Consider the following 10,867-nt stretch of genomic DNA (forward strand, 5'->3'; position numbering starts at 1 on the left):
TGAGCCAACTGGAGCGCAGCTCTATCTCTCTCCCCCTCCCTCCATCCCTTTCTCTCTTGTCTCTCAGGCAGCTATCCCGGACACGTCCCAAAATAATTCTCAGGTGTTTTGACCCGTCTCTCTGTTCTCATCTCTCATTAAGTGGCCTGGCAAACATCCACATCTGAGCAATAGTTTCCATCGAAAATATTAAGCGATATTCCATCATGGTTTCTTTTCCCCCCTGATATGTCCCAAATGGCACCCTATTCCCTATATAGTGCACTACTTTTGATCAGGACCCATCAGGGCTCTGGTCAAAAGTAGTGCACTATGTGGGGAATAGGGTGCCATTTGGGACTCAGGTTTGGTGTTTGTCTGGAGGATTTGAAGTTGAAGACTCGCATTTGCTGAAAGATTTGAAAAGCGTTGCGGAACTAAGAGCTGTTATCTCGGAGCACACGATCGAGAGACAGACAAGTGGAGAGATGTTAGGCGTTTGGCGGACAACTTTACTTGACAGACTCCAGATCACCTTGTTTTTACCCAGCCAGAAAAGGAATGGAACTCAGAGGAAAACCACACGGGATAAAATCCAAGAACCAAAGACTTTATTCCTGAAAATCATTTAAATGAACAAAACAAATTGTTAAGTATTTCTTATTTGATGAGGGACTCTAACCTTCACCACACTGAAGTAATTAGTTACCTTGCAGAGGAGGATGCTCCAACAGCACGTTCAATAGAGTCAGTCCTTCTCTGCATCCCAAATGGCACTGTATTGTCTATATAGGGCTCTGGTCAACGTAAATTCACTATAAAGGAAATAGAGTGCCATTTGGGACACAAACCTTGTTGCGTTTCCACTCATACACAGTACGCTTGGAGACAAATCTGAAGACAAAAAGCATTCAGCTTGTTATTCAGAAATTGCTCAACTAATTTGTTGAATAAAACGGTCCGGCTTTGCAATCTTCTCAGCAATGGGACCGGTACTGATCAACTGCAGGTGCATGTCACAGGAGGTTGGTGGCACCTTAATTGGGGAAGATGCGCTCATGATAATGGCTGGAGTGGAATTAGTGGAATGGTATCAAATACATCAAACAAATGATTTCCATGTGTTTGATGCCATTCCACTCGCTCCGTTCCAGCCATTATTATGAGCCGTCCTCCCCTCAGCAGCCTCCTCTGCTGCATGTGTGTTTTGACATTATTTCATGTGCCTTTTTAAGCGTTTTTACATCATATAAAGGTGAGGAAGCTAACAAAGCCATGTAAGGTCACACAGACACTGTTGTAGGAGTCTCAGCTCTCGTGATAAAGAGTGTCGACAAGACACACAGGAGTCAACGGGTAAAAGGGTGATGACATTTCAAGGATGTGTCCCAAACGGTTCTATTTTCTATATAGAGCACTACTTTTTACCAGAGTCCTATGGCCCTGATCAAAAGTAGTGCACAAAATAGGGAATAGGGAGTCAAATTGGGACATAGACAAAGTCTTTAAACCGTTGAAACAGACTGATATGCACTTACCTAAAGACTAAAGATAAGGGCTCAGACACACCAAAAGCGTTTGCTGGCCGAGAGTACTTAGCACCTCCGAGCATAGTTTGCAAACCGAGTGTGTACCGTCGGCAGTCAGATGTTCACACAACAAATTTACGATTGGAATTGTAACACCCAAAGTGCTAAATGTAATACTTTATTAGTAATTATATAATTATAAGTGTTAAACTAATACTTTTCAAAGTATTGATAAACTAACACCCCAAGAGTGTTGCAAATTCCAACTTAAATTAACACATTATTAAAGCGGTTGTTGGGAATTAACACCTGTGGTGTTACAGTAACTCATTGTTGGGTGTTGTTTTCTATCTGGTGTAAAGCCTTATTTGCATATTTATTTCCCAGGGTGCCTTTCGAGTGAATTTTAGATGTACCAATACCACGCATGACCGTGTACGCATTCGAAGGCTTTCAGTCCTGTAGCTCACCAAGTGAGTGCAGAAGTGAAGATTTCATCCTAAAAATGTAATTATTTATGACAATACATTACTTTTTTTGACAATACCATACTTCGACAGCTAGTTTTACCCTAACACAATAGTCTGACACTCCTGGTTTGCAGGCCACATTGGCAAATCATATTAAACTGGCTTGCAAAGTGTTACATAATTCCTATTGGAATCCAGCCAGAGTTAGGATATCCAACAATTGGAACTTTTAATCACCCGCAATCTGCAGTTAGAATAACATGCCAAGGTAGGGAAGAGAGATAAGAGACTACCTTAGCCATCGAAACTGGCACGGCCATTTCAATAAAGGGTGAAAAAAGTTGATTTGTTTCGAAAAATGTATGTTATTTATCTTTGTGTAGTATAAGATCAATTAATCAATCAATGCGCATGCAGAAAGATAGATAGAAAGACAGATATTAAAACAAACTAATCTAAAACGCAACCTAACTCTGAGAGAGTTAACGGAAATGAACTCAACACAGTTGTGTAACAACACCACCACCTGGTTAACACATTTATTCACCGCTGGTGGCGTCAATTTCAATACCACTGGTGTCAACCCCACTAGAATCAACACTCAAATATATAACGCGCACAACACTATTAACCTCAACACCGAGATGTTAACACCCGCAAATCTGCTTCGCACAGCAGGTGGTCCCTAAAACACTGCGTGCTGAATGATCAGCAGATCCACATTTGGTGCGATGTATGCGAGCCACATCTCACCCAATCACAGAATTACCGAATCAAATCAAGTGAATCACACAGAGCCAAAGACTCCTTACTATAATAAATGAAGAGTTCATTTAGAATCATGAAGGAATTATGTAATATATGAATTGTTATCTCAGTGTGATACTTCCTATTCTTATCTATAGGAATGAGGAAAGTTACATTGCTTTTTATTCATTTCTTAAACTAATGGGGCAGGATGACTGTTAAGAGTAAAACACTGAAAAGGTTTATTTTGTTATATTATATTGCTTAATGGATTATTTCCCTAAGGTATTTTCTATTGGTCTGAGTATGAGGGATGAATACTGGAATTGTTTTGTCTCCATCATTTTATTATTGTTTTAAAGCCACAAATGTTCAACTCTTCTCCTGGTTCCAATGCTGATGTGAGGCGGCAACTAGTTTCTAAATCTGCTGCTCAGTAAGCTTACCTAAGGCAGTAACAACATTTCCTGTCTTTATTTTTCATAATAAACTTCAAAAAACCACGAGAAACATTGAGAAAAAAAGTTTGACTTGTAAGAAACAACATGAAAATGCTATTTTCGGCCAAACAGCGGCGTTTTAGACGTGTTCACTGTTCTGTTCTGTTAGAATGTCTGAGTCTTTTGAACGCCTTGGTCTTAAACAAAGGAGTAAAAATGATATATCATGTCAAGTTAAAACAAAAAGGTTGAGTGGACTTGTAAGTACATGGTTAGGAGGGTTGCGTGTTGTTTCGACTTGAGAAATGGTCACAAGTGAGGAGATCAAGAACGAGCAACAGACAGACAGACAGACAGACAGACAGACAGACAGACAGACAGACAGACAGACAGACGGGACGGGACGGGACGGGACGGGACGGGACGGGACGGGACGGGACGGGACGGGACAGACAGAGCTCCTAACCTTGAACACTAATTCTAACCCTAGCCTTGTGGGGACTAAGAAAATGTCCCCAGTTGGTCAAACCTTTGTTAGTTTACTATTCTACTAAGTACAGATAAGCATGTCCACAGTCACACACATAGGTCTGTAACATTGCAAGAAAAAGGCAAGATTAGCTTTTTCCTAACCTTTTCCCTAACCCTCAGCTGTTTCCTAACCTCCATAATCCCCTCTATAACTAACCTGCTGTTGTTCTCCTGAGACGGACCTGGCGAAACAGCTGCTACAAACAAACCCAACTTCCAATGGGATTGTGGGTAATAGCCAATTTATGCACGCAAGCACACACGCATGAGCACACACATCTAGGCACGCAAACAGGAACACACACACACATACACATCTTGCCAACAAACAGCAGATTGCCAAACCCACATTATTGATAATTTGACTTCCTAAGACTCTTAACAACATGCTTTGGCTGCTCTTACAGTATCTCCTTTCATAAACGATGATCACTTTGGCCCAATTATTGTCTTCACCTCACCAAACTGGCCCAAGGTCCTAAGACTATGTATACTCAGTGGCCAGTTTGTTAGGTACACTACCCCCATGACAAAAATGGATGGCTTCTACAGACAGTGAGTCACATGGCTTGCTATATAAAGCAGGCAGACAGGCATCAAGGCATTCAGTTACTGTTCGACTGAACGTTAGAATGGGCAAATGAGTGACGTAATGAACTTTGAGTGTTGTGTAACTGTTGGTATCAGGCACGCCGGATCCAGTATCTCAGAAACGGCCACCCTCCTGGGCTTTTCACGGACGGCAGTGTCTATAAGGTTACCCGAGAATGGTGAGACAAACTCAAAACCTCCAGTCAGCGTCAGTCCTGTGGGCGAAAACAGCTTGTTGAGGAGAGGTCGAAGGAGAATGGCAAGAATCCTACAAGCTAACAGGCGGGCCACAAACAGACAAATAACAGCGCAGTACAACAGTGGTGTTCAGAACGGCATCTCGGAAACACACAACTCCTCGATCCTTGTCATGGATGGGCGGTTGCAGCAGACGATCACACCGGGTTCAACTCCTATCACCGCTCCAGTGGGAACACGATCACCAACACTGGACAACTGAGGAGTGGAAAAACATTGCGTGGTCTGATGAATCCCATTTCCTGTTGCGTCATGCTGATGGGGTGGCAGGTAGCCTAGTGGTTAGAGCGTTGGACTAGTAACCGCAAAGGTTACTGCATCCCCGAGCTGACAAGGTAAAAACCTGTCGTTCTGTCCCTGTTCATAGGCTGTCATTGTAAATAAGATTTTGTTCTTAACTGACCTGCCAAGTTAAATAAAGGTGGTCTACTGCTGTCCAATATGCAGCAACTGCTTGATGCCATCGCATCAGCATGGACCAACATCCATGTGGAATGTTTCTGGCTTGTAGAATCAATGTCCTGAAGAATTCAGGCTGTTCTGGAGGCAACGGGGGGGGGGGGGGGGGTGTCTGACCTGGTACTACATGGGTGTACCTAATAAACAACAGCTAGAACTCAGTAGAACTCGGTTGTTGAATGTCATTTTCTAAGCTAAAACAGAACCTATGCCATCAGCAAGACCCATGATTGAGTTCAGTGTACTTTCCTCATTCTCTCAACTTCCCATGTATTATGTATTCCCAGTTCTGTCTATTCTTCAGGATTAAATATTCTCTGTTATTCTGGATTAGGAATTCTGTCTTGTATTCATGGTATAATGGTTCTCTGCTACAGTTTCAAATAACGTGTTCCATTCCATGTCCACATTGGGTTAGGTCAGAAACATTGTCCATGTCCCACATACACCAGTCCAGCAGTAGCAGTAGCATAACCCCTCATAATATAATGACAGCTGTGGGATCACAAATAAGGGAAAGAAGAGAAAAAAAGGTCTATGTTTCTGTTCTGTCTGTAATATTTCTTAAGAGAAAAGTTTCCTAAATTCCTGACTACAGTCAAGTGAAACCACGTCAATGCAGCAGATGTAAAAAAAAAAAAAAAAAAAAAAAAAAAAAATCGCAGCTGCCGTAGGAATGTGGCTTGGCAGGGACGAGGATGGCCGGGGAGACTGTGGCCCCGTCCCAAACAACACCCTGTTCACTACAATGCACTACTTTTGACCAGAGCCCCGGTCAAAGTAGTGCACTATATAGGGAATAGGGTGCTATTTGGGGACGGGACATGTAAGGTCCTCTCACGTTAACACTTTGTGTTTGGAAGCACAAAGAAACATTGTTGATGGACGGAGTTTGACTCTCCCTGCTTGAATCACATATCTGCATGTACAGGGTATCACATCTCATTGACTGGCACATGAACAAATTATACACAAAGGCTTCCATGTGTCCAGACCATACGCCCAGGGTAGTTTTCTATGAAATACTATTAGCAATATTAAGAGTGAGTAGATCTACTATTATGACTGGCACCCACGCACCCACCCACCCACCCACCCACCCACCCACCCACCCACCCACCCACCCACCCACCCACACACACACACACACACACACACACACACACACACACACACACACACACACACACACACACACACACACACACACACACACACACACACACACACACACACACACACACACACGATTATGTCTGGATTCATGGTCTCACTGCTGGAGATTCAGTTTAATAAAGCGGAAGATGCACTCTGCATGGCCATTCTTATTTACTGCCCTGAAATGTATCATCCAGCCGACAATATATTCAGCATTACCCAACTTAGGAGTGTGTTCACAGAGAGTTTACCTATCAAGACGCATAGCTCATCAACCACCTTATAAGCTCATTTCATAATGGAGACATTGAATGAAAAGCCAGGTCAGGTTGGGTCAGCAGAAAATTAAGGATATACGTGCAAATGAACCAATAAAGCAAGTACTGTATAGAGCAGCTGGAAATAATAACTCAGCAAAAAAAGAAACGTCCTCTCACTGTCAACTGGGTTTATTTTCAGCAAACTTAACATGTGTAAATATTTGTATGAACATAACAATATTCAACAACTGAGACATAAACTGAACAAGTTCCACAGACATGTGACTAACAGAAATTGAATAATGTGTCCCTGAACAAAGGGGGGGGGGGGGGGGGGGGGTCAAAATCAAAAGTAACAGTCAGTATCTGGTGTGGCCACCAGCTGCATTAAGTACTGCAGTGCATCTCCTCCTCATGGACTGCACCAGATTTGCCAGTTCTTGCTGTGAGATGTTACCCCACTCTTCCACCAAGGAACCTGCAAGTTCCCGGACATTTCTGGGGTAATGGCCCTAGCCCTCATCCTCCAATCCAACAGGCCCCAGACGTGCTCTATGGCGTTGAGATCCGGGCTCTTCGCTGGCCATGGCAGAACACTGACATTCCTGTCTTGCAGGAAATCACGCACAGAACGAGCAGTATGGCTGGTGGCATTGTCATGCTGGAGGGTCATGTCAGGATGAGCCTGCAGGAAGGGTACCACATGAGGGAGGAGGATGTCTTCCCTGTAACACACATAATTGAGATTGCCTGCAATGACAACAAGCTCAGTCAGATGATGCTGTGACACACCGCCCCAGACCCTCCACCTCCAAATCGATCCCGCTCCAGAGTACAGCCCTCGGTGTGACGCTCATTCCTTCGACGATAAACACAAATCTGACCATCACCCCTTGTGAGACATAACCGCGACTCGTCAGTGAAGAGCACTTTTTGGCAGTCCTGTCTGGTCCAGCAATGGTGGGTTTGTGCCCATAGGCGACGTTGTTGCCGGTGATGTCTGGAGAGGCCCTGCCTTACAACAGGCCTACAAGCCCTCATTCCAGCCTCTCTCCGCCTATTGCGGAGAGTCTGAGCACTGATGGAGGGATTGTGCATTCCTGGTGTAACTCGGGCAGTTGTTGTTGCCATCCTGTACCTGTCCCGCAGGTGTAATGTTCGGATGTACCGATCCTGTGCAGGTGTTGTTACACGTGGTCTGCCACTGCGAGGACGATCAGCTGTCCGTCCTCTCCCTGTAGCGCTGTCTTAGGCGTCTCACAGTACGGACATTGCAATTTATTGCCCTGGCCACATCTGCAGTCCTCATGCCTCCTTGCAGCATGCCTAAGGCACGTTCACGCAGATGAGCAGGGACTCTGGGAATCTTTCTTTTGGTGTTTTTCCAGAGTCAGTAGAAAGGCCTCTTTAGTGTCCTAAGTTTTCAGAACGGTGACCTTAATTGCCTACCGTCTGTAAACTGTTTGTAACGGTAGTCGTCATATTCCTCCTCCTCAGACGAGGAGAGGAGAGAGGGATCAGAAGACCAATGTGCAGCGAGGTATGTAGACATCATGAATTTATTAGACAAGACGAACACTGAACCGAACTATACTTGATAAATACAAAATAACAAACAGACAACGTAGACTGACCTGAACATGCAAACTACATAAAATGAAGAACGCACGAACAGGAAAGAACGAACGAACGAATGAGACGAGACAGTACCGTGTGGTGCAATAAACACAGACACAGCGACAACTACCCACCACAAACAATGTGAAACAACCTCCCTATGTATGTCTCTCAATCAGAGGAAAACGAAAACACCTGCCTCTGATTGAGAGCCATACAAGGTCAATTAAACCTGACACTAAACATAGAACAAACACATAGAATCCCCACCCAGCTCACGTCCTGACCAACAAAACAAAGGATTAACACAATAACTAGGGTCAGAACGTGACAGAACCCCCCCCCCCCCCCAAGGTGCGGACTGCGACCGCACCACCTAAACCTATAGGGGAGGGTTTGGGTGGGCATCTGTCCGCGGCGGCGGCTCTGGCGCAGGACGTGGACCCCACTTCACCCTTGTCTTTGTCCGCTTCTGTGGCCTCCTCAAAGTGGCGACCCTCGCCACCGACCTTGGACTGGGAACCCTAGACATGGGTCCCGCTGGACTTAGGGGCAGCCCCGGACTGAGGGACCGCTCCGGACTGGCTGGCTCTGGCGGATCCTGGCTGGCTGGCTCTGGCGGATCCTGGCTGGCGGAAGGCTCTGGCGGATCCTGGCTGGCGGAAGGCTCTGGCGGATCCTGGCTGGCGGAAGGCTCTGGCGGATCCTGGCTGGCGGAAGGCTCTGGCGGATCCTGGCTGGCGGAAGGCTCTGGCGGATCCTGGCTGGCGGAAGGCTCTGGCGGATCCTGGCTGGCGGAAGGCTCTGGCGGATCCTGTCTGGCGGAAGGCTCTGGCGGCTCTGGCTGGTCCTGGCTGGACGGCTCTGGCTGGTCCTGGCTGGACGCCTCTGGCTGGTCCTGGCTGGACGGCTCTGGCTGGTCCTGGCTGGACGGCTCTGGCTGGTCCTGGCTGGACGGCTCTGGCTGGTCCTGGCTGGACGGCTCTGGCTGGTCCTGGCTGGACGGCTCTGGACAGACGGGCACACCTGTAGGGAGGAGACGGAGAGACAGCCTGGTGCGTGGGGCTGCCACAGGACCCACCAGGCTGGAGAGACCTACAGGAGGCTTGATGTTAAAAGGAGGCACCTGAAGGACCGGGCTGTGGGGGAGCACTGGAGCGCAGCCTTTGCACCACTCCCCCAGGCTGGAGTACTATTCCAGCCCGTACCCTCCAGAGTGCAGGCACAGGTTGAACCGGGCTGTGGATGAGCACTGGAGATCTAGTGCCTACTACGCGCACCTCTCCCTTAGGCTCCACTCCCACATTTGCCCGGTACGAGCGAAGCGTAGGCATAGGACGCACTGCACCCTCCCAGCGCCCAGGAGACACAGCACGCAGAGCCGGCGCAGGATACCCTGGACCGAAACTGCGTACCGGAGACCAGACGCGCTGAGCAGGCACGATACGCCCCGGCTGGATGCCCACACTCACACGACACTTTCGGGGGGCTGCCCTATAGCGCACCGGGCTATGGGCACGCACTGGCGACACCGTGCACTTAACCGCATAACACGGTGCCTGACCAGTGACGCGTTGCTTAATATAAGCACGAGGAGTGCGCTCAGGTCTGCTACCTGGCTTAGCCACACTCCTCTCTAGCCCCCCCCCCCAAAAAAAATTCTGGGGTTGCCTCTCGTACCTGTCGCGCTGCCGTGCTGCCTCCTCATATCGCCGCCGCTCAGCTTTCGCTTCCTCCAGCTCAGCTTTGGGGCGGCGATACTCCCCAGCCTGTGCCCAGGGTCCTTCTCCGTTCAAAATCTCCTCCCATGTCCAGGAGTCCTGGGATTTCTGCTGCTGCTGTCGCTGCCCTTTTCCCCGCTGCTTGATCTTTTGGGGGTGGGTGATTCTGTAACGGTAGTCGTCATATTCCTCCTCCTCAGACGAGGAGAGGAGAGAGGGATCAGAAGACCAATGTGCAGCGAGGTATGTAGACATCATGAATTTATTAGACAAGACGAACACTGAACCGAACTATACTTGATAAATACAAAATAACAAACAGACAACGTAGACTGACCTGAACATGCAAACTACATAAAATGAAGAACGCACGAACAGGAAAGAACGAACGAACGAATGAGACGAGACAGTACCGTGTGGTGCAATAAACACAGACACAGCGACAACCACCCACCACAAACAATGTGAAACAACCTCCCTATGTATGTCTCTCAATCAGAGGAAAACGAAAACACCTGCCTCTGATTGAGAGCCATACAAGGTCAATTAAACCTGACACTAAACATAGAACAAACACATAGAATGCCCACCCAGCTCACGTCCTGACCAACAAAACAAAGGATTAACACAATAACTAGGGTCAGAACGTGACACTGTTAGTGTCTTAACGACCGTTCCACAGGTGCATGTTCATTAATTGTTTATGGTTCATTGAACAAGCATGGGAAACAGTGTTTAAACCCTTCACAATGAAGATCTGTGAAGATATTTGGATTTTTACGAATTATCTTTGAAAGACAGGGTCCTGAAAAAGGGACGTTTCTTTTTTTGCTGAGTTTATAAGAGTCTCGAGGGCTTCAATTGTATTACAGAGTGTGATTGATTAATCTGCTTCATTGAATCAACATTGAATTGATCTCTTTACAAGTTTTCGTTGTATTCCACTGGCTATTGCTTTGTCTGCCTGTGTGTCTGTCTGTCTGTGTGTCTGTCTGCAGGCCAAATCTATAAAAGGCCTGAGAGTGATCTACTTAGGACTTATGCCCAGACGGTTGGACGGCCATGGTTGCGTCCCAAGTGGCACCCTATTTCCTGTAGGGCTCTGGT

This window comes from Salvelinus namaycush, chromosome 33, assembly GCF_016432855.1.
Source record: "Salvelinus namaycush isolate Seneca chromosome 33, SaNama_1.0, whole genome shotgun sequence".
NCBI classification, from domain to species: Eukaryota; Metazoa; Chordata; class Actinopteri; order Salmoniformes; family Salmonidae; genus Salvelinus; species Salvelinus namaycush.